The sequence below is a fragment of the Muntiacus reevesi genome, chromosome 2 (genome assembly GCF_963930625.1).
Source record: "Muntiacus reevesi chromosome 2, mMunRee1.1, whole genome shotgun sequence".
Lineage (NCBI taxonomy): Eukaryota > Metazoa > Chordata > Mammalia > Artiodactyla > Cervidae > Muntiacus > Muntiacus reevesi.
The window spans coordinates 44,062,003-44,087,615 of NC_089250.1; the positions used below are offsets into that span (position 1 = coordinate 44,062,003).

General features: G+C 44.8%; 1 long non-coding RNA gene across 1 annotated transcript in view; it reads left to right on the top strand.

Moving 5' to 3' along the window:
• LOC136159332 (uncharacterized) overlaps positions 1 to 17,770 on the top strand; it is a 28,208-nt gene extending 10,438 nt beyond the window's left edge. Inside the window, exons 2-3 of the long non-coding RNA XR_010661453.1 lie at positions 12,260 to 12,397; positions 17,449 to 17,770. This is a non-coding gene — a long non-coding RNA (uncharacterized lncRNA). The remainder of the gene's footprint in view (positions 1 to 12,259; positions 12,398 to 17,448) is intronic.
• Positions 17,771 to 25,613: the final 7,843 nt, after the last annotated feature.

Below are 25,613 nucleotides of genomic sequence, written 5' to 3' on the forward strand. Positions count from 1 at the left end.
TTGCAAACGTGGCTTTGTTGTACTACAAGCAGAAATGCAGTTTTCCTCTCCTGAGAACAAGGGAAGTAAAGGGAACAGTGAACTGGCCAGAGAAGAAACGTGAGCGGGCTTGAAAGAGTTAATCGCTCCTACTTTTGCTTTAGCTGTTGCTGATCTGCAGTGTCAGTTAGGAGGAGCCAACCTAGCTCCCCCTAATACTATGTAAATAACATCCTGTCTTGGTATTTGCTCTCCCGAACTCTCCCAGCAAATCACCCCTAGTAGCTGTCTGTGTTGCAGAAAGAAGATAACCCCCCAGAGACAAATGGGCCCAATTACTGGCTGCCTGACGCTGAGAAAAATGCAAGAGTTTCTTTACTTTGAGCCTTATCATTTACCCTAAGACCGTGAGACCCCGGTTCCCCTAGGTGGGAGGAGGGCACAGTTCTTGAGGTGCTAGCTTGCCCCTCTTCCAACCTAGGATTAAAGCCATCTTTCTATTTTTTCCAGACCCTGTCTCCATATGTTTTATTCCGGCAGCGGTGTGCAGAGAAAGCCAAGATTTTGGCGGTCGTGGTTTGAGCGTGTTCTGGGTCAGTGGGTCAGTGGATTTGTTAAAAAGATCATTTGAACACCAGGCACAGTGCAGGTCTTCTCGTTCTCCCTCCCCACCCGCCCTTATCTTCCGCTCCGAGTCTTGTTCCTCCCTGAAGGCTGGGGCCAGGCCCCAAAGGGCCACTTAGTAGGACAAGGAGCAGGACGACAGGACATCCATGTCCACAGGGGAAATGTCCCTTCATCCTCACAGCCTCCACCCAGCCTGGGGACAGGGAGTTTGAGGATGGGGATGAAGTGCTCAGTGTCCTAGGGACCTGGTCCCCACGTATGCTGGACTTGGACCATCCTTCCCGAGTGTGAGCTGAGCTCCGTGTGCATTTCCATCTTTACTGTTGAGAATAACGGGAATCTAGACATGCCATCTTTGCTCCGTCCCCTAGCTCACGTTGGAATTTAGAGAATATATATGTACCTGAAAAGCAATTTCAAACAAGCTTTGTGTAAGTGTTACCATGCTGGAATATTGAGAAGGTAAAATCCTGACCAAGCAGATGGGATTTCATTGGCAAGAGTCCTTCTCCTCCTCCAGCTCAGCCTGTCTGGGAACCCTGAGATCTAAACTTAGCCAAAGCTGTTCACTGAAGTCAGAGAAACTCTGTGTGTGTGTGTGTGCACGTGTGATGTAATGCAATACTACATTCTTCTTCGGATTTGTCTCAAGATATTAAAAACAACCCTTTGGGATTTGTCTCCATCTCTCTTCACTGCCTCTGCACCCCTGCTCAAAGCATAGACTGTGCCCCAGGAATCCACACCCCGGGGCCTGATAGAGATGCAGGTTCTAAGACCTCATTCTCCAAGTGATTTTATGCATCTTGAAATGTAAGAGGCGCTCTCATCACTAAGCTTTTATTTATTTATTTTTTGTGTGTGCATGCTCAGTCATGCCCGACTCTTTGCAATTGTATGGACTGTTGCCCACCAGGCTCCTCTGTCCATGGGATTCTCCAGGCAAGGATACTGGAGTGGGTTGTCATGCCCTCCTCCAGGGGAGCTACCCGGCCCAAGGATTGAACCTGCATCTCTTTGGTCTGCTGCACCTGCAGGCAGGTTCTTTGCCACTGCGCCATCTGGGAAGCCCCCCAGTCTTACAGAAGACCCCCAAGCTTTGGATGTCCACCATTCCCCACAGCGTTCTCTGTCTTTATCCTGCTCTTCCTGGAACACGAGCCTCTGACATCTCCTCACCCTCCTTGCCACATGATGGCCCCAGAGCCCTGGATGCAGAGACCTAAGCCACCCTTCCTAACTCATACTGATTCCCTGAGTAAAACATTAGGAGAACACGTGAATTCTCCTCAATAAATTTCAAGCAGCAACCATGCGCTACACTAGGTCCCCAGAATGTATTCTTCTTATTGCTGTGCATCAGTTATACCTCGATAAAAGTTTAGAAAAGAATGAATAATTCCCCTAAAGAATAGACTTGAAATCGATGTACTTCCTGGGATTTTTTTCTCCCATGTAGTCAGGGATTGATAGATTCCCATTAGATCACATGGCCTTTCTCCATTCAATAAAAAGGCTTTCTTAGACGTCGTGTAGATTTGAAATAAATTTTTTCTTTTTTTTTAGGACACCAAAATTTACAGAAGTACCTCTGAGCTCAGTATTTCAAATGACTCTACCTTCAAATTTGAATGTTGTAATGCTTTATCGTAAATGTTTAAGGCTTAAATAGAACAAAGTATGTTTGATTTTTTGCCATTCTGTTAGCACTCTCTTTTTTTTCTTTCTTAAGCCTTATTGAGGCGTAATTGAAGCACAGCAAATTGCACTTATTGATACTATGTACTGATGAGTTCTGATCTGTGTGCAGCAAGAATTCAGTGGGGTGTGCATCACCCCAAGACTTTTCCTGAGCCCTCTCTCCTTCCCTCCTCGCCCCGCCAACCCAACAGAAAGAGTGGCCTTCTCTTGTTTACATTTCCTAAAATTTTATACAAATGAAGTAATGCGGTATGTACACTATTTTTGCTGGATTTTCTTACTGAGCATTCTGATTTTGAGATTCAACCATGTCTTAGCATGTATTGAAAATTCTCCTTTTTATTACTGAGCAATTTTCCATTGTATGGGCATCACTTGTTGATAGGTGTTGGGTTGTTTCCAGGTTTTGGTTAGCACAAATAAAGCTGCCATAGGCACTGGTGTACAAGCCTCTGTGTAGGAGTCTGCTATCATTTCTTTTGGGTCATTACCAGGGAGGGGGAATGACTGGGTGATGTGGACATGCGTGTTTAATTTTAAAATAGACTACCAAATTATTTGCCAAACTGTTGTACTACAGACCCTACTTGGACATAGTAAGATGTTAAATAATGAGCTTCACGGTACTAAGGGAAAAGGGTAATTGTTAGAAAGATAACAAAGAAGGATGGTTCACGGTGGCCGCACAGTCCCCAGAACGGCAGAAGTTATCTCGACCTCATGAACAAGCAGAATTTCTTCCCCCGAAACTGACTGCTTCTACTTCTCTATGAAAACTAGGAAATGTGCCTTTACATGCCAGATCCATAGACGGCCCCTGGGACCAACTTCCACTTTTTTCTTTTCTTACTTATTCCTGGAGATACTCAGCTTCTCTCAGTGGGAAGGAACCATTGGAGGAGATCCTGTGTGCTCTGCTGGGCTGGTGGGCAAGGACTTGCTGGACTCTCCCCTCTTTCTGGTTCAGATTCCACAGCACTCTTCCCTCTGACATTGTGAAGTTCACTAACCTTCACCGTGGCCCCTTCCTCATTAGTTAATCTGCTCATCACAGGACAGAATCACCAGATGGACAGCTAGAGAGACACAGGCAATCTCCTCAGGGTTTTAGAATTATGTTATTGCCGTACAAAGGGAGCTGAAGCTTATTTAGCATATGATGTGTGAGAGACACTGGTTTCAGCAATGCATGTGTATGATTTTATTTAACCCTCATCACCAACTTATAAAGCAGGGCTCTCAGGACCCATATTTCATCGCTGTGGAAGCTGAAGGTCAAAGCTGCTCCCAACTTTCAGGTGGCCACGCAGTTGTTCAGGAGCCAGAACTATAGTCCACGCGGCCTGATAGCAGAGCTGGGCCTCACCAACCAGGCGTCCCCCAGCCTCCATCCCGCCCAGGCCCATCCTCCTGGACGCTGGTTACTGGGCCACAGGAGTCTAGCTGCAATTCTAGAAAAGTCCTTCCCCACTATTTGGTTTCTGATGAAGAAAGCTTTAAAATTAATTTGAAAGTTATTTGTATTTGAACAGACGGTATTTGATCACCAGTCCTTCCCTCCGTAGCTCGGTGGTAAAGAATCCTCCTGCCAAGCAGGAGATGTAGATTCAATCCCTGGATTAAGAATTTCCCCTGGAGAAGGAAATGGCAGCCCACTCCAGTATTCTTGCCTGGAGAATCCCATGGACAAAGAACCCTGGTGGGCTGCAGTCCATGGGGTTGCAAAGAGTTGGACATGTCTTTGCAACTAAACAATGACAACAGCAAGTTGGATAACCGTCTTTTATTCATGATCCATCTTTACTTCTTTTATTGTTATGAGACAGTGATAGAAAATGAAATTTAAAAAAAAAAGAAAATGAAATTTTTTATTCCCCAGTATTTGATATTTTTGTGGCTTCTGATGCACTGACCTTTGGTATGAATCTACATGAATGTTCTTGAGTCTAAGAGATTCTAGACCGTCCCATTATAGGGACACTTAATGGCAACCCACTCCAGTATTCTTGCCTGGGAAATCCCATGGACAGAGGAGCCTGGTGGGCTATAGTCTTTGGGTTTGCAAAGAGTCAGACACGACTGAAGTGTCTAAGCATGCATGCATGCATACTGTCCTGAATTGCCAGTTTGTTCTGTGTTCCTCCTCCAGTACCTCCCTGGCTGTGGGCTTGTATTCTGTTTCCATTTGCTTTTCACTAAAATCCCTGGAAGCCTTGTTCTCCAAGGCTCTGAAATGATGCAATCCTTACAGGCATTGGTTCAGACACTCATGCTTCCACAGTGTGTTAAACAAGCCTTTTTTTCCTGATGCGTTGACATCTGGGGCCTTAGGGTCCTGGAGGACTTGACCACTACCCCTGGCCCGGCCAGAGGGTAGCTGTTCCTAGACACTTTGAACTTGTCTGAGGGTGTGCCTTTTTGTATGCAAACCAATCAAGTCAGAGCCCACCCTGCAGACCGCCTCTTTCTTGAGCTTTTACATGCCTGGTCTCTCTCCCCCTGCCTTAATTACGGGGCCAGGCACCTGACAACCAGCCTCTTCTCCCCTGAACCCACAGAAATTACTCAAAGTACCAATCCTAAATCTACTTGCCCTTCCACTGCAGGCTCTTACCCACGCACCGCTACTCCCTCTGCCTCCCCAGTCCCCGCTCCTGGCCCCTCTGTGGCCAGCCCCCGGAGCCCTGCATGGTGTGGCAGGGGGCCCCTCCTCTTGGAGCCATGAGGAGCAAACCATCTTGTCAAGGGCAATGCCTCCTGACCTGTTGGCCCACCATCGCTGAATAATAATAAAACCTGCATTTTAAAACAGTTCTCCAGAAATTATCTTTCTCCCCAAGGGAAATATGTGCAAACGAGCCTAGAGAGAAGTGAGGGATATGTTCTGTATGATGTGAAAATATGGATTCTGTGTTATATTCAAACAGAAACAGTTTAGGCTAAAGCTATGGAATTCTGTATCTTACGCTCCAACAGATTTGCTCTGAGGATGAAATGGCTCCTTATTGCTTCAGTGTTTATAAGATAATGTATCTGTACAAAATATTTTCCCTTAGCAGCATATAATGTACATAGCCATGCATTTATTATAGTAAATGCAGAGCATTAGTCACTTGTAAATGTAGACAAACAGTATTTTATTTCAGATTCTTAAATTTCAAATTTGCTGAAAAATCTCCCTGACTCAGAAGTCAACTGCTTTTCAGCACAGATGGTGTTGTCCTGTTTAAAAAAAGTAGTTATTCATCATGGTTAGGTTGCAGCTCTCTTTTGTAATGCTGAAGCAATAATGTTGCATGGATTCCTCTAGTGAATGGTTCTCATTATACATCTGGTCAGCCAAAATGTAAATATAATCATCAAGTCTCTGATGCTTTATAATTGTGTTTAACCCACATGACATTGAGCTCGAAATAAACAACGTTTTCGAATAGTACTGGTGTGTGTGTGTGTGAGAGAGAGAGAGAAAGAGTCTAGTGTTAGTCTTACACGTAGGACTTGTCATGTGTGTGTGTTCTGTTGCTCAGTCATGCCCAACTCTTTGCGGCCCCATGGGCTGTAGCCTGCCAGGCTCCTCTGCCCATGGATTTCCCAGGCAAGAATACTGGAGTGGTTGCCATTTCCTTCTCCATGGGATCTTCCCACCCCAGGGATTGAACCCACATCTCTTGGTGTTTCCTGCATTAGCGTGCAGTTTTTAATCACTGTACCACTTGGGAAGCCAGGACATGTCACAGTGCTACTCAAACAAAGGACTCATTCTCAATCCCTTTTCTAAGTAAAAAGTGGTTTCCTAATAAAATTAGCTTAAAACCCCACCCCCGTTGCCATAGCGGAAAGAAGAAAACAAATCCTCCTACAGGGAGAGAAGACTCACTCGGATGAGAGCTGCATCATTCCTGTAAGCCATGAGCCAAGTCTGCCAGAACGTGCCAGAGAGAAGCACAGTTAAGCATAAATCAACTGGATACACAAACTGTAATTTGGACAAGTTTATAGGCACAGACTACACTTTGGAATAGAAGCCTTGGAAGGAGAAGGAGACATCTCAGTGTAATGGGGTCTGAGAATTAAGTGGGATCCAGGTCCTTGACCAGGAGAGAATGTTCCTGAATAATGGAAGATAAAGGTGATCATCAATTATTAAGAAGCTGTGAGTGACTAGAACTAAAGTCCCTTTCATGTCTCTCTGTTCATATTCCACTGAGTACTATGAATAATTTGCTGCTTTTTGTTTTCAGGAACTTCCACTTAAACTGCTCTAGATGTCCTGGGTTGACACTGGCTGTTGGCAATGAAGAATCTGGTGCTAAGAAATGTTAGAACATGTGCTAACATCCCCCTGCGCAGAATCTGGGCTTTAGGAAGGTGGTTTCAGACTGAGACTGTTGTGTTATATAAATATACTGTGTTCTTCTGTTGTTTTTTTTTTTTTCTAAAGAAAACTTTCTATTTTGTATTTGGGTATAGCCAATTAACAATGTTGTGATAGTTTCAGGTGAACAGGAAGGGACTCAGCCATACATACACATGTATCTGTTCTCTCCCAAACTCCCCTCCCATCCAGGCTGCCACATAACACCGAGCAGGGTTCCCTGTGGTACACGGCAGGTCCTTGTTGGTTACCCATTTAAAATACAGCAGTGTGTACATGCTGCATCATTACTCAGCCCTAAGTGTTTCTCTGGGCCTAATGAAGGCAGTATTTGCCTTGGAGAGACATGAATTAATTATGGCTCTGAGTCTTCTGAGCAGTCTCTTTTAAGATGATGCTGAGTCATGATGAATGCCTCTTGGAGCTGAGCTCTCCCTCTGGACGTGAAGTTCCCATGTTTATAGAAAAATTGATTCATTAAATATTATAATGGGAAGAGGGGAAAGATTCCTAAAAGAAAGACTTGACTTAAAACTACACACAGAGAACACCCCAAGGCTTAGGAACAATTAGTCTAATGGTTACAGGAGTGATTGGGTTCTGATGTGATCATTGAAAACATTGGGAATTTTGTGATTTATTAATTTCAAGTTTTTAAACTTTTTTAGAAGGGGAAGCTGAGAATGTCCACACTGAAAGGTCTCGTTCTCAGGTTCACCTCTTTTAGTCACAGTGACCGAATGGAATTCCGAGTTATACACAAAGGACTGGTTTTCGTAATCCTTGGAGGAAAGGATCATTTTGACTCACTTGTTGCCTCCGGGTTCCTCAAACTCTCTTATCAAAACAAACAAAGCCATTTTAAAATTATCCAGTAACAAAGAGGAACTTACAACTACAACTCTTTACTGTGTCTTATTTTTTTCTACTCTGTGGAACAAGAATTAATGCCTCATATATTTGATCTTGGGATCTTTGAGATTTTTTTCCTAAGTACCTGTTCTACTTATTTGACCCAGGAGAGTATTTGTACGCTTAAAAGTGTCTTCACAAGGGCTCCACGTTGTGCTGGTGTTGCTGTGCCCTATCTTAGCTTTCTTTGCCCACTGAAGCCAAACAAAAAAATTATTGAAACAGAGTTCGGAGGAAAGAAAAAGGTGATTTTAATACTCAGCTGACAGAGGGGAGACATGCAGCAAGCTCGTGCCTCAACTGCCCCCCCTTCCCTCCTCCACCCCTCACCCCTTACCATGAGGAATCTGGGGGATTATATAAGATGAGGGCTCACAGTCAGGGGGAGGGGATGAGGAAGAAAGGTGTAAGGACCTTATATTCTTCTCTTGTGTTGTTTCAAAAAAAAATGATCATGGACTGATGTCAGGTAACCCCAGTAATTGGGTCCGTTACACTGCTTCCCTCTTTCTGTAATGCAAATAGAGAAGAACTACCACTGGTGGTCTTTGTTTGTTTGTTTTTTTTTTCAGTGGGTTTTGTCATAGATTGATATGAATCAGCCATAGAGTTACACGTATTCCCCATCTCGGTCCCCCATCCCACCTCCCTCTCCACCCGATTCCTCTGGGTCTTTCCAGTGCACCAGGCCCGAGCACTTGACTCATGCCTCCCACCTGGGCTGGTGGTCTGTTTCACCACAGATAATATACATGCTGTTCTTTCGAAACATCCCACCCTCACCTTCTCCCACAGAGTTCAAAAGTCTGTTCTGTACTTCTGCGTCTCTTCTTCTGCCCTGCATATAGGGCCATCATTACCATCTTTCTAAATTCCGTATATATGTGTTAGTATACTGTAATGTTCTTTATCTTTCTGGCTTATTTCACTCTGTATAATGGGCTCCAGTTTCATCCATCTCATTAGAACTGATTCAAATGAATTCTTTTTAACAGCTGAGTAATATTCCATGGTGTATATGTACCACAGCTTCCTTATCCATTCATCTGCTGATGGGCATCTAGGTTGCTTCCATGTCCTGGCTATTATAAACAGTGCTGCGATGAACATTGGGGTGCACGTGTCTCTTTCAGATCTGGATTCCTCAGTGTGTATGCCCAGGAGTGGTATTGCTGGGTCATATGGTAGTTCTATTTCCAGTTTTTTAAGAAATCTCCACACTGTTTTCCACAGTGGCTGTACTAGTTTGCATTCCCACCAACAGTGTAAGAGGGTTCCCTTTTCTCCACACCCTCTCCAGCATTTATTGCTTGTAGACTTTTGGATCGCAGCCATCCTGATCAAGTTACCAACGGTATTTTTCACAGAACTAGAACAAATAATTTCACAATTTGTATGGAAACACAAAAAACCTCGAATAGCCAAAGTAATCTTGAGAAAGAAGAATGGAACTGGAGGAATCAACCTGCCTGACTTCAGACTGTACTACAAAGCCACAGTCATCAAGACAGTATGGTACTGGCACAAAGACAGAAATATAGATCAATGGAACAGAATAGAAAGCCCAGAGATAAATCCACGAACCTATGGACACCTTATCTTTGACAAAGGAGGCAAGGATATACAATGGAAAAAAGACAATCTCTTTTACAAGTGGTGCTGGGAAAACTGGTCAACTACTTGTAAAAGAATGAAACTAGAACACTTTCTAACACCATACACAAAAATAAACTCAAAATGGATTAAAGATCTAAATGTAAGACCAGAAACTATAAAACTCCTAGAGGAGAACATAAGCAAAACACTCTCCGACATAAATCACAGCAGGATCCTCTATGACCCACCTCCCAGAGAACTGGAAGTAAAAGCAAAACTAAACAAATGGGACCTAATGAAACTTAAAAACTTTTGCACAACAAAGGAAACTATAAGCAAGGTAAAAAGACAGCCCTCAGGTTGGGAGAAAATAATAGCAAATGAAGAAACAGACAAAGGATTAATCTCAAAAATATACAAGCAACTCCTGAAGCTCAATTCCAGAAAAATAAATGACCCAATCAAAAAATGGGCCATAGAACTAAACAGACATTTCTCCAAAGAAGACCTACAGATAGCTAACAAACACATGAAAAGATGCTCCACTGGTGGTCTTTGAAGAGAGCTGTAAAGGTGAGCACCAGATACAGGATGTAATTAACATAGAGCTAAAGGATGGTAGCAAACTTAGTTACAGACAACAGATGAGGATCAGTTAAATTAAAACGTAGGACTGATCAGCCCTGCTCACTGTCCTCTTTATTTTCTTTGTTTTCAGGAAAGAAAGACTCATTCCTCTTTTTTCCTTTTCACTGCAACCCTGTGAGACATGGGCTGCATCCATCATTGAGGGTAGACAACAAACTCATGGATTTAGTCTTTGGCAACCTTTCTTCCCCCTCCCGTGTTGGTTATGCTTATAAATCACAGCCAACAAATACTGTGCAGATACTAATACGATACAAGTCAGATTAGCATTGCCCCCATTGGGGAGCTTTTGTTGAAGAAGCTCAGCACAGCAGGGCTGGGTCTGTCACAGGCTGTCAACTTGAGTGTGTCTTTGGCAATGGGTGCATCAAGCTGAACAGTTTCCCAGTGATCCTGGGGCTCGGCGCCAAGTGCTAACCAAGTCCTTTAGGCATGTCTGATTCCTGTGACCATCCTCATAACCTTGCGAGCAATGTCCTGTTCGTTCCCTTTAACCAGGCAAGGGCACTGACTGACACCTTGCTCAAGACCACCTCGGGGACAGGCAGGTGCGGGCAGTGTGGCCCGAGCACCAGCCACACGCTCTGCCGCTGCTCTTGAGTCCCTCCTCACACAGTGACGCACCTTTAAATATAACAATAATTCACAGATAACGAGCTTGGGCTTTGGAGTCAGACTTTGGTTGGCATCTAGCTGAGCCGCTTGCTAGCAAGGTGACCCTTTGCTCGGTGTCTTCTTATCTATGAGGCAAGAATAAGCCAACTCACTGGGCTACTGACTTGATTAGAGATAGGGCCCTAACCAGTTAGCCTGGCACTTGGGCTTTTGTAGTCTTTTAGAAGGAGCTATTAATAACAATTGATTAAATATTAACAGCAAGACATAAAAGCATAGAGAAAAGTACAGCTAATAACAAAGAATTCTGGAAACCACCTCCGTGCACGCAAATAATTAAGCCACAAAATCTCCATTCTTCTAGTCCACCAGCCTCTGTATATTACAAAGGCAGCATCACTGGGCACCAGGCCTCTCGGATGTGGGTGAGCAGGAGTGGTACCACATTGATGGTCTCTTCTTCCACCACAGATACATCCTTTTTTTTTTTTTTTTTTTTTTAAGTTCAGTCCCTTTACTTTTTTATTTATGTATATATTTATTTATTTCTGGTTACACTGGGTCTTCTTTTCTGCACGTGGGTTTTATCTAGTTGCAGAGAACAGGGTCTCCTTTCTAGTTGCAGTGCGCGGGCCTCTCCTTGCAGAGGCTTTTTTTGCTGTGGAGCACGTGTCTAGGCATGCAGGCTTCAGTAGCTGCAGCACATGGGCTGTGGTGCACAGGCTTAGTTGCTCCGCGGCACATGGGACCTTCCTGGACCAGGGATTGAACCTGCGGCCTCTGCACTGGCAGGAAGATGTTCACCCACTGTACCATCAGGGAAGTCCCGTATTCTTGATCAGGTTCAAAGTACATTCCAAGGTATTTGTGGAATAGCACACTATTGATGCAGAAAATTTATCTTTTCACAGGTTCAAAGGAAAGTACACTGCATCATGAGTCCTAGAAGTTAACATAAGTCTAATAACTCCCCCCTTAACCTCCATTTTTTTCCTCCTGAACTACATTCACATCTATGCAGCATTTTCAGTGTTATATTTTATATTCTACTTTGTAACATGTACATGTCATACTTGGTACTAGTTTGTAAGTTGCTTTCCAAGGTCAGGGCCATTGCAAACTTGATTTTCTACTGTCACCCAGCACAGAGTTTTAGGTACTAATGGTTTATCAGTTGTGTCTTAAGCTTTTTGGTACAAACCACAAGATGTGCGCTCAGTAATTTGAATTGTCCCTCTAAACTAATCAGTAAGGTAAGTGTCCTTGTTTCTTCTCAAACAAAGTTGATGGTTAAGACGCCAAGGGAGTCAAAGCAGTAGATTATGTTTTAAGTCAAGAAGCAGTTCTTTCATGTCTATAAAGAATCGATACCATTATCCCTTCTGTAAGCAATCCCTTAGGTTTTAAATTATTTAAATGTTGGTGTTCTGAGTCACTGTTGTTCACTGGTATTATCTGATGTTCTAATGTGACAGTGAAGCCCGTTAAACCTTACGTGTCTGGCTTAATGGCAAGCATGTGAAGGGAGTTCTTTTTGGATCAACTCTAACAATTTACCATTTTTATACTTTAAATGTAATACAGTGGCAGTGTAGAGCCAACTAAGATCTGATAGCAAGAACAAAATCTTTGTTTCCTTTATTGCAATTATTTTTGACCCCAGCCCCTCCTGGGTCCTTGTGGGGGGTGGGATGGTGGGATGGTGTAGTTTGGACATGGGGAGCTCGTAACTGGGGTCATAGATGCTCCTTTGAGAGAAGCCACTGCTCTGAGGAGTGTCACATTCACTCTGCATTTTGTTTCCAGTGCCTGGGAGGTAGAAGCTTCCAGGATGCCTTTGGCCACATCCCCAGTCCTGGAGGACTGATAGAAAAGGAAACTTGTCTTTACATCTTCAGTAAATCTGTTCCTGGGAAGAGAGATTTGGAAGCAACCGGATGCCTGGTAAGTTTCTTCTTGAGATTGTTTAACTGAGTCACACACACATACAAAATAGGTCATGCGGTAAATCATGCTCTTTATCAGAAATGAAACCAGAATGTTAGGCTCTAATCACAAAAAAGAGTGAACTTTGGTTTTGAAAATAGAGAAGTTGTCCTTTGATTTCATTCAATGCCCACAGCAGATCCTAAATCAATACAGCACTGCTTTTCTTTGAAACATTTCTGTCATCATCTCAGTCATCATAAAACCCAGCTCCCACGGGTCTTCTGTCTTGTACTTGCAGGTACTTGGCTAAGAACTGGACCCTACAACAGATCACACTGATTTCCTCATTTTGCAGAAGGTGAAATCATGGCACAGAGAGGTTATGTAACAAGCCTCTAGGTTGCACAGCTAGAAGAACTGCATCTGGGGTTCAGATCTGGCCCCAGATTGGTCATGTCAACTGCAGTACAATATTGCCTCTCAGGCGGGAGTGAGGCAGGTAAACACAGGTATTACAGGTACTGTGACATCACAGCTGGTGGAGCTAGGACTGTGTCCAGTTTACTCCCAGCCCGAGGTCACTCCAGCACTTGCTGTGGTTGGAGGTCCCCACCAGGTTTGCTCCAAGGTGCTCATAGTCCTCGCTCTGGTCTAGTTTTTTGCCCAGATGATTGTGGGAATCTATTTAACTCCTCCCTGGTCTCAGGTGAGTGAGTGAGCATGCTACCTTTGGAGGAGGGCATGACCACCCACTCTAGGATTCTTGCCTGGAGAACCCCATGAACAGAGGAGCCTCAGTTTCCTATTTGCTAGTGTAACAAATGACCACAAACTCAGTGGCTCAAAACAGCACACAAGGACTTCCTGGTGGTCCAGTGGCTAAAACTCTGCACTTCCAATGCAGGGGGCCTGATCCCTGGTCAGGGAACTAGATCCCACGTGCCGCAACTAAGTCCCGGCACAACCAAATAAATAAAAATAAACAAATATTAAAAAGCCCAAACAGCACACATTTCAGTCTTGCAGTTCTGGGATTAGACATCCAGAGCGGGTCTCTTGGGGCTAAAACCAAGGGCTTGGCAGGGCTGGTTCCTGCTGAGGGTCCTGGAGAACCTGGTCCTTCTGTTCCCCTCTGCTCTGGCCCCCTCTCTCTCCAAAGCCGGGATGTAGCCCCTTCTCTCTGGTTTCTCTCCCACGAGGGCTCCTGTGGTCACACTGCTTCTCAGGACAACCTCGCCTTCTCACCACCCTTAATACGATCATGCTGATGGAGTCCTTTCTGCCATCAGGTTCTCATTCACAGGTTCCAGGGATCAGGGCAGGGGTGTAACTCTGCTCATTGTAAGGTGTGTAGGAGTGAGTGTGCTGAGTCGCTTCAGTCGTGTCTGACTCTGTGCGACCCCATGGACTGTAGCGCGCCAGGCTCCTCTGTCCGTGGGATTCTTCAAGCAAGAATCCTGGAGTGGGCTGCCACGCCTTCCTCCAGGAGATCTTCTCGACCTAGGAATCGAACCTGCATCTCATGTCTTCTGCGCTGGCAGGCGTGTTCTTTACCATAACGCCACCTGGGAAGCCCATGTAGGTAACTTAGATCCACACAAAATCTACAAGGCTCTGAAAGGTTGGTTCATACCCAATTTCCTTGCTTTTTTTTTTTTGCTTTACGTTTTTGACTTTAAGTTCTTATTTTCCTCCCCTGCTAGAGCAGCTGATGGAGAATGAAAGAAATTTAAAAAGTAAATATTCAAGTGAGATATATTAATAGCTGAGCTTGGGTGTCTTTGCACCCAAGATATGCTCCCAGAGGAATAGCCTGGCCAGCTCTGGGCAGCCCCACCCCATAGAGGGGCAGGGTATTACTTTCTCTCATTTCCAGGTTTTACACAGGTGAGATGTGGGTTTACTGTGTGGATTCTGTGGCTGAGGTGAGTCATGTGAGCAGTGCCCCCTTGCTCCCTGCCCTGCCTGCACCCCACCTGCTCCGTCAGTGATGCCACACAGAGAACAAGCACTAAGTCAGATGGGCATCCTCGCCTCGCGCTGGGGGAACATCTCCTTCAGTCCTGGACCACTCAGTTCCTCCTCTCCTCACACAGCTTCTCACTGCACTCAGGAACAGAGCTGAGTTTCTCTCCTGTCTCCTCCCACACGACTGGAATGAGGGGCCAGGGCTGTCTTCTCTTCCTCATTCTGCCTTCCTGAGTCTATGGAAAATTACACTAGAAGTGGGTGGGGGGAAGACACATTTCCGAGATGGAAAAACAACTTGGTTCACACTTTGGAGGATGTGGCTCTGGGTGGTTCTCAACCCCGAGTCTTTCTTTCCTTCCAAATGCCTGCCTCCTTGTTTCCTTGTGGTCATTCAGTCCATCTAAGAAAACCAGAGGCCACAGAAATAGGTGAATAAATAAAGACAACTCGGCGTGTCCGTGTTTGTATGGCTATTGCTTTTGCATTCCATTTTCCCCTTCTTGCAGGTGATTTCTCTCATGGAACTGTTCTCTTAGCCAGCTGTGATGATTTATTCCATCTGTCACAGTTTCTGTGACAGATGGAATAAATGTGCCCCAGAAACGTGCTCAAACACTGTTCTCGATGTTTCTGTGAAACTGTTTATGGGTGAGGGTATTGTTGAAATGGTCAGACCCTGAGTAAAGCAGGTGCCCCCCACCCAAATGTGGTGGGCCTCGTCCAATCAGTTGAAGGCCTGGATAGAGCAGTGACTGAGCTCCCTGGACCAATAGGGAATTGGCCAGCAGACATCCTTGAGCTCCAGCTGCCCTGGCCTTCAGCGCACTGGCCTCCCCCATCCTGAGGGGGTTTACCAAGTTTCCACAATCACATGAGCTTCACATGAGCCAATTTCTTGAAATAAATCTCTCTCTCTCTCTCTCTCTCTCTCTCTCTCTCTCTCTCTCTATATATATATATATATATATATATATATATATATATATATATATTTTATTCTGTTGGTTCTCTTTGGTTCTGCTTCTCTGGAAAACCCTGGCATTTTTCTCAAACATTTAACCTGCTTTTGAAGACAGGACGGGGTGGCCCTTCCTGAGCTGGGAGGGGCAGGAATGACAAGCGCAGCGTCAGTACTGGGCTCTGCACTGCGATGAGGTGGGGGTGGAGCAGAGGACCTCCTCCCAGGTGGCCAGGTTCCGTGCCCATCCTGTCGCTTCACACCTGGGTGGGCGTGTGTGGCTCATGTGACAGACTCCATGAAGCGGCGTGAGCTGTCTCCAGCATGGTGCCATGGGTCTGACTGGGTAGACGCACCGTGATGAGGATAATTAGGAAGAAATCAGTCAGGTTTTGCTCTAGAAAGTGTGCTAGAATTCCTTTGTGAGTTCCTCTGTGAATTGTGAACTCCTTCCTCACAATTCCTTTGTGAGGAATCAGGAGAGACCTCTGTAGAAATGTCCCTGTCTTGACTGTATTGCAAAAAGGAGCATTTATGGTCACAAAAATATTATTTAATAGGTTTGACCTTATACACAGGGAATTAAGCATTTAATGGACTGAATGTTACATTACCTCATGTGAACTTGTTTGAGGTTTCATAATTCTCCCTGGATAAAGGTAAGCTTTCATAATTCACAGCTGAGATTTTTTTTGGAGACATTTTTATTTTATTAAAATTTTATTTATTTAATTTTGGGCCATGCTGTGTGGCATGTAGGATCTTGCCTTTCCAACCAGCGATCCAATCCAGGACTCTGTGGTGGGAGCACTGAGTCCTAACCACTGGACTCCCAGGGAATCCCCTTAGAGACATCTTTAAATAAAAATCTTTCATGAGTGAATATTTGGAATGTTACCATAGGGTCTTGACGTACGTTAAGAGATTAACATTACTAACTCAACACAAAAAATAAATCCAAATAAAAAGTGGGAGAAGGAGCTGATGGCATTTCTCTAAAAAAGATACACAAGTGGCCAAAAAGACCATGAAGAGATGCTGGACATCGCTAATCACTGGGGAAATGCAAATCAAACCCACAGTGAGATACCACTTACACATGTCAGAATGGTTATTACCAAAAACAAAACAAAACAAAAAACAAAAAAACTTACAACAGAAAATAACAAGTGTTGTGAAGATGTGGAGATTGGAACAGTCGTACTCTTCTGGTGGGCGTGAAAACAGTACAGTCACCAAAAAAACAGAATGATAGCTTCTCAAAAATTAAATATACAATTGCTATGTGATCCAGCAAGTCCTCTTATGGGTATTTATCCAAAACAATGTTAAGCAGAGACTCAAGCAGATATTTGCACACCCATGTTCTCACAATAGCTAAAACATGGTACTGGTGGTGGTTTAGTGGCTAAGCCGTGTCCAACTCTTCCAATCCCATGGACTGTAGCCCATCAGGCTCCTCTGTCCATGGGATTTCCCAAACAAGAATATTGCAATGGGTTGCCATTCCCTTCTCCAGGGGATCTTTCCAACCCAGGGATTGAACTCGAGTCTCTTGTGTCTCCTGAATTGCAGGCAGATTCTTTACTGACTGAGCCACAAGGGAAGCCTGCTAAAACATGGAAGCCACCCAATGTCTACTAGCAGATGAATAGAGAAGCAAAACTGGATAGATACACACAGTGGAATATTATTTGACTTTGAAAAAGAAGGAAATTCTGACACATGTTACAACACAGATGAAGACTTTATGTTAAGTGAAAAAAGCCTGTCACAAAAAGACAAATACCGTATGAATCCATGAGGAATCATTACATAACGTCCCTAGAGGAATCAAGCAATAGAGACAGAAAGTAGCATGGTAGGGGCCAGGGTCTGGGGATAAGGGGAAACATGGAGTTGTTGAATAATAGGGACAGACTTTCAGTTTGGGAAGCTGAGAAAGTTCTAGTGATGACAGTGGTGATGGTTTACAACAATGTGAATTAACTTAACGCCACTGACTGCACACTTAAAATTGATTAAAATGATAAAGTTTATGTTATGTATATTTTACCAAGATAATAAAGACATTATTTCTTTCAGTGTTAGCCTCCTTGTCCTGATGTTGTATTTTTTTTTTTTTTTTTTTTTTTAGACTCTGACAGCATCATACTTTTAGTTCCTGAAAGCAGTTTCTTCATAAATTGACTATACAGGACAATTTACCAATGTGTTAATCATCTCTGCTAAAAATACAGCTGTGCACTGGGAACGTTTTCCAGGAAGTCTAAGAATCCTAGATCGAAGTTGCGTTTTATGGTCCCTGAGAAATAATGGCCTTGTTCACAGTTTCAGGGAGGCAGCATTGGTCGTTTAGCCCTGTGTGCATGGCTTTAGGGTTTCGAACCATGAGCCCTGGCTGCTACGCTGCCCACATGACCCTAGACATGAGGGCACAAGCCTCCCTAATTTACTCTCCTGTAGCTTCGGAAGCCTAAAATCAATTTTTGGTGGATAAATTATTGAATGTTCTTTCCACGTCACTTCTGGGTGGATTAATCTTGGAGACATTAAATTCTTTCTTTTGGATACTGAATCTGTGTTCTGGGTCCTCACTGATATCCGTGTTCAGATACTGAATCTGTGTTCTGATACGGTTCTGGGCTGTATGCTGGGGCCTGGTGACTCCAGCCTCACCCCAGAGGCAGCTTAGCCCTTGAGGCTCCAGGTGGAGCCTTGATCTTGGAGTCCAGCCTCCAGAGCTGGAGTCTGTGTCGGTAGTTTGTAAACCTCCCAGTCTGTGTTCTATCACAGCAGGCTGCGCGGAACCCAGGCATTGCTATGTCTTCCACCGCCCAACCTCCCTCAGCCTGTTGGTAAGAGGGACGAACACTAGAGACTGCTCCTTTGGGAGCCTCTCGCTTCATCAAATGAGGTGATTTCCAGGAGCACCTGCCCTGTGCAACCCTGGACACACCTGAGCTCCCTTTGGGTCCCCAGCTCCGTGCACTGTGACCTCTTGTATCGATGTAGATGAAACTCTGTAACATTGGTGGTTATAACTGGTTCATACGATCCACACTGACTTTTGAAAGTCTCACACTAATGCAAACCAGTAGTCATGTATGAATGTGAGAGTTGGACCATAAAGAAAGCTGAGTCGAAGAATTGATGCTTTTGAACTGTGGTGTTGGAGAAGATTCTTGAGAGTTGCTTGGACTGCAAGGAGTCCATCCTAAAGGAAATCAGTCCTGAATATCCATTGGAAGGACTGATGCTGAAGCTGAAACTCCAATACTCTGGTCACCTGATATGAAGAACTGACTCATTGGAAAAGACCCTGATGCTGGGAAAGATCAAAGGTGGGAGAAGAAGGGGACGACAGAGAATGAGATGGTTGGATGGCATCACTGACTCAGTGGACAGGAGTTTGAGTGAGCTCTGGGAGTTGGTGATGGACAGAGAAGCCTGGTGTGCTGCAGTCCATGGGGTCGCAAAGAGTCGGACCTGACTGAGCAACCAAAACTGAACTGAGCTGAATGCAAACCTTGCCCTTTCATGCTAGAGGGCAGGCAGCTCTGGAGGCAAACTATGACCCCTTCAATCCTTTTATTCTAAGTCACTCCTGTAGCACAAGGAATCATGTGCTGTGGTGAAGGCCTCCTCATGCCCAGTGTTGTTGGATAAATAATACACCTTGGGCACTTTTGCTTGTGTCACCCTGTTTCCTGGATGTGCAGCCTTGCATGAGACCTCCAGAGGGAGCACGACGCTGGACCACGCACACACGTACAGCCTGGTCCCATTCATTCCGTCCTCTGCAGGAGGATGCCCACAGCTCAGCCTCTGATCCCGCCGGCTGTGTCCAGCATGAAGAGCTAATCAGGAAAATGCAAATGAATGAGGGACAGAATCGGGCAGGTTCCTGTGCTGACAACATCCCTCTGGCCGGCACAAACCAGGAGCACCAGCAACAGATTGTTCTTTTCTCCAGGAAGCAAGAGACCAACACCATGAATTGTCATGGAAATGCAAACCTTTCCCTCCTGGGAGCAGTGGTTGATGCTGCCCCAGATGGACAACAGCAGACCCAGTGCCCACTGTTGGGAATTGCAGGGTTCGGCTGGGTCACCATACCTCCTTTGACCTGTTACCACCCCTTGACCTGGTCCAGTGAGACCGTGGCTCCCCTGATCCTGAACCTGGGTACTCTGGTCTGGCCGGGTCTCAGCTGATTGGGTCCATCATGGCCCTGAGGGTCACCCAACCTTGGCTGGGTGACCCGCGGGACATATGTGCTATGCGGAGTGAATCCTGCTGAGAGCTGAGCAGGCAGGCCATCCCTTCCCACATGCCAGCAGGGCTCCCAGGCTTGGCACCCACAGCCCACTGGCCTCACACAGCCACACGGGAGGGCGCAGACAGAGCCCAGACTGAGCAGGTCAGGGCCTCGCCGGGAGCAGGGCATAGAGCTGGGCTGAGAGTACCATGGGACCGAAACCCTGGCTGGGTCATCCTCCCAAGTTTCTTACTCCTTCTGGGACTCAGTTTAGTTATCAGCTAGGAAGAAACCCCCTTCCACAAGCAGGATGCTGAGCTGGGCAGCCCTGGACCTGCCCTGTCTTCATAACCCTGAACGGCATCTTTCTGACCACCCTTCGTTCACAACCACTTGCTCTCTCGGTCCAAGTGTAACTATTTGTCTTCCAAATTTTACTCATTTATTTATTTTTGATAGATAAAAATTGTGCCTATTTAAGGTGTATGATGTGGTGATTTGATACATGTACATTGTGAAATAATTGCCACAATTGAGCTACAACACACATTAACACATCCATCACCTTCCATAATTATGTTTTTATTTTCTTTTTGTAGTGAGAACACTTAAAATTCACTATTCCACTCTTTTAGCAAACTTCAAGTATACAGTGCACTACTGCTAACATACTATTGACCATGGGATTTTTGCAGAAACCAAAACCTGTGAGCTAATATGTCTCCGATCAATAGTGTGTTAACTAGAGTCTCAACTGTGGTTCGACCCCAGGGCTTATGAACCTGATGATGGAAGTGTGTACCCTTTGACCACCACCCCCCTGACCCCCAGCCCCGGCCCCTGGAGACCACCCCTCCCCTCTCTACTCTTGGAGTTTAATGGGTTTTTTTAGATCCCACACGTTAAACCACACTCTCTGAAAGGTGATTATCTGCTTTAAAAAGAGAAGAACACAAAATAAGGATATCATGTGTCAGAAAACCTATACAAACAAGGGGCTGGGATCAAGTGGACTCCTGGACTCTGGAGGACACACTTGGGTCTGCGCCAGGACCGTCTGGCAGGAGGGTGGCTCTTTCCTTGCCCACGTGGGTTCTCCTGGCATCTCCTCCGGAAAGCTTCGAGCCTTTCCTGAGGGACACAGGGCAGGCTGGGGACTCAAATCCACGTGGTTGGTAACACTGATTTCCTGGGATTGCCTGTGTCCTTCTGTGTCCAATAGATGGCGGGGAGCTGCCTGACGCTGACCCTCAGAGAAATGATGTAGCACCCAGGTAACTCCCAGAAAGCTGGAGGAGCACGAACCCTGCAGTGCCAGAGAGCAGAAGCTTCACCCGTGAGAGGGCGGGGTGGGGGGAGCAAAGGCTGGATGGAGTGAATGACACGGAGCCGGGCCCAGCGGAGCTCCTGGCACAAGGCCTCTGTGTTCCCCCTTTCTGTGATTACAGGGAACAGCCTTCATTCAGCCTCCATGACCTTCCCTGAGTCCCAGCGGGGAGATTCTAGCAGTGGTTAACTAGGGAAAGGAGGGGAGGTGAGACCAGGGAGAAGCAGTCAAGAGCAGCCTTGGGGCAGGGTCCTGGTTTCCCATCAATGGATACATACAGCCATGTCTTTGAGCTCTTTTGCTCAAGACTGAAAACCTTCTAGGTGGGAGAAGTTAGCGATTAATGATGGTATGGCTGCCTGCAAGCTTGGAGACCCCAGACCAGCTGACCTGAAGGTTGACGAGGCTGACCCCTACTTACCTCACCACTCACCCATCAGAAGAATGTCCGTGGACTGGCCATGCCCTGTTTAAACGATTACTGTAAAACTTCTTGCTATCTCCCCGAGTTGGGATATTTGGTTTTGGGGGCCTGAGCCCACCGTGTCTCCCTGTGCCTGGCAAAGCAGTAAAGCTATCCTTTCCTACTTCACCCAAAACTCTGTCCCTGAGATTTGATTTGGCACCAGTGCACAGATAAGCCGAGCTTTCGGCATCATGACCGCAGGGAGTGGGGGCTGTGTGCTGCCGGGTGAGCACAGGGCGGACGGAGGGCAGGGTGAGCTGGGAATGACCGTCACGGTCCCTGCCCAGATCTCAGATGGCCGGGGGATCATGTCCCCAGCTGCCAAGGGGGCTAGAAACCGTCCCGCCTCAGAGGCTGTTCCGAGGATTAGGTGAGTTCATATTTGCAGAGAGCTTAAAACAGTGGCTGGCAAGCAGTGTACACACTAGAAAGGTTTACTCAATGCAGAAAATAATGAAAATCAATGACCTGTATATTGAAAATCCCAAGGAATCCACTAAAAATTGTGAGAAGTAATAAATGGGTTCAGCCAGGTTGCAGGATAGAAGATCAATATTTAAAAATCAATTGTGTTTCTATGAACTTGCAATGAACATCCTCAAAATGAAATTAGGGAAACGACTCCACTCACAATAGCCTGAAAAAGAATAAAATATTAGGAATAAATTTAACAAAAGATGTAAAAGGCAGTTGCTTTGAAAACTACCAATGTTGAAAGAAACTTGAGAAAATCTAAGTAGAGACATACCTCATTTTATCCAGCTTTGCTTCATTGTGTTTTTCACAAACTGAAGGTTGTGTCAGCTCTGCATCCAGCAAGTCTAACGGCAGCATTTTCCCAACAGCATTTGCTCACTTCATGTTTCTGTGTCACATTTTGGTGGTTCTCACAATGTTTCAACTGTTTTTGTTATTATTACATTTGCGATGGGTTCTGTGATCTGTGGTCTTTGATGTTACTCCTATGACTTGCTGAAGTCTCAGATGATAGTTAGCATTTTTTGAGTAATAGCGTATTATTTAAGGCATGTATGTTATTTTTTTTGACATAATGCTATTGCACGCTTAATAGAGTACAGTATAAACTAGACTTTTATATGCACTAGGAAGCCCCAAATTTTTTATGACTTACTTTACTGGGCTTCCCTGATGACTCAGATGGTAAAGAAACTACTTATAATGCAGGAGACCTGGGTTCATTCCCTGTGTCAGGAAGATCCCCTGGAGTAAGCGCATGGCAACACTCCAGTATTCTTGCCTGGAGGACTCCATGGACAGAGGAGTCTGGTGGGCTGCAGTCCATGGTATCGAAAAGAGTCAGATAAGACCAAGCAGCTAATACTTTCACTTTCACCATGCTTTCAAGAAACAGTCAATAGATGGAAATATAATTTTCATATTTTTATGAAACTGCAATACTCTCCCAAATGATCTACAGATTCAATGCAATCCCTATCAGAACCCCAGCTCTCTGCCCTGTAGAAATCGACAGGCTGATTCTAAGATTTATATGAAAATTGCGAAGGACCCAGAATAGCCAAAAGAATCCTGAAGAAGATCAAATTTAGGGGATTCACATTTCCCGATTTTGAAACATACTTAAAAGCAATGGTGACCGAGCACTATAGTATTGATGCGAGGGTTGATCAGTGGAACAGAACTGAGATTCTCGAAGCGGATTCTCACATACACAGGGAGCTGATTTTTGCAAACGTGACACTGACTCAGTTCTGCAACTTGGGAAAACAGAGCTATTGGGGTCTCAGTGAACACAGAGAGGAAGATGGGGACCGATTCAAGTCCAGACGACCAGAGTCCCAGTCTGACCACTTCCAGTTTTCATGAGAAATTGGGATTTTTTAAAATGTGGCAAAACAACTATTCTCCAATAATTTTTTTTAATGTGAAATCTCAAGGCAACATTTAACTGATAAGTAGATAAAAATGTAAGCTTTCAGAAGAGTGTTCTGTACCACTATTTTTATTTTAACAGAACAGAGAAGAGAGGGCAGAACCACTCAAAAGATTTAACAAATAAAACTCACAGCATACAAAGGAGCCTCTCTTTGGCAAATGATAAAATGACAAGTCTATCAGAACAGACTCTAAAGAGCTTCTCATGATTTTCGATGAATTTCAGAAGTGGAAACCTGTTTTGGGATAGAAACAGCTCTGTTCTGTGCTAGAATCAACATTTGCAAGCCATATTGGACCCTGGAGAGCCTCACGCTTATGAGGAAAATTCAGGACTGGCCCTCTCCTCTCTCTGAAATGCACCTACCAGATGTAGGAAATAGTCCCCCACAACCCCACAAGGCAGCGTGTTTGACTTGGAGGCCCACGCGCTTCAGATGGCACTCAAGGACGCATTCTGTGTAAGCACTCATCCTGGCAGCTACAAGACTGGTGGCCCTGGGCAAACCTGAGGGTTTTCTAAAATGTGATTTCTAGAATGAGATCACACTCCCCAGACTGTGTCTGATTTCTTCTGGGAAATCAGCAAGCTAGTGGAAAGGAGCACCTGACCACATTCTCTTAGCTCATAGGAAAGTGAGAGAGGGCTATTCTCCCAAACAGAGATGTGTTTGGGTGACCTGCATACAGATGGGCTAATTTAAAATTATATTGAGGGTCTCATTTTTAAGTTTGATATTGTCACTCAGTACATATTATGTTTTCCTCACAGTCCATATGTCCCATATATGTTCACTGTAATGAAAACTATTAAAACACTTACCCTCTGTACAGATACACATTTCTCAGTGACATGGTTTGTCTGTCTGTTTCTGTTCCAAATTCTCTTTTTCTTTCTGTCTCCCTCAGATGTATATCAAGGCATATTAAGTTTTCCTGGCTCAGTGGTAAAGAATCTGCCTACCAATGCAGGAGGTGTAGGAGATGTGGGTTCGATCTCTCAGTTGGTAAGATCGCCTGGAGGAGGGCATGGCAACCACTCCAGTATTCTTGCCAGGAGAATTCCATGGACAGAGAAGCCTGGTGGGCTATAGTCCATGGGGTCACAAAGAGTCAGATATGACTGAATGGTTGATCTTACATGCACATGTTAAGATTAGACAATTTGGCAATGGAATTCTAAAGAAATATGATACTCTTCTAAAAATCCTCTGATATTGATGATAAGTTTAGACATTTTTTTTTCTTTTTTTTTTTTTTAATATTATTTTATTAGTTGGAGGCCAATCACTTCACAACATTTCAGTGGGTTTTGTCATACATTGACATGAATCAGCCATATAGTTACACGTATTCCCCATCCCGATCCCCCCTCCCACCTCCCTCTCCACCCGACTCCTCAGGGTCCTCCCAGTGCACCAGGCCCGAGCACTTGACTCATGCATCCCACCTGGGCTGGTGGTCTGTTTCACCATAGATAATATACATGCTGTTCTTTCAAAACATCCCACCCTCACGTTCTTCCCCAGAGTTCAAAAGTCTGTTCTGTACTTCTGTGTCTCTTTTTCTGTTTTGCATATAGGGTTATCGCCACCATCTATCTAAATTCCGTATATATGTGTTAGTATACTGTAATGTTCTTTATCTTTCTGGCTCACCTCACTCTGTATAATGGGCTCCAGTTTCATCCATCTCTTTAGAACTGATTCAAATGAATTCTTTTTAATGGCTGAGTAATATTCCATGGTGTATATGTACCACGGCTTCCTTATCCATTCATCTGCTGATGGGCATCTGGGTTGCTTCCATGTCCTGGCTATTATAAACAGTGCTGCGATGAACATTGGGGTGCACGTGTCTCTTTCAGATCTGGATTCCTCAGTGTGTATGCCCAGAAGTGGTATTGCTGGGTCATATGGCAGTTCTATTTCCAGTTTTTTAAGAAATCTCCACACTGTTCTCCATAGTGGCTGTACTAGTTTGCATTCCCACCAACAGTGTAAGAGGGTTCCCTTTTCTCCACACCCTCTCCAGCATTTATTGCTTGTAGACTTTTGGATAGCAGCCATCCTGACTGGCGTGTAATGGTACCTCATTGTGGTTTTGATTTGCATTTCTCTGATGATGAGTGATGTTGAGCATCTTTTCATGTGTTTGTTAGCCATCTGTATGTCTTCTTTGGAGAAATGTCTGTTTAGTTCTTTGGCCCATTTTTTGATTGGGTCGTTTATTTTTCTGGAATTGAGCTTCAGGAGTTGCTTGTATATTTTTGAGATTAATCCTTTGTTTATTTCCTCATTTGTTATTATTTTCTCCCAATCTGAGGGCTGTCTT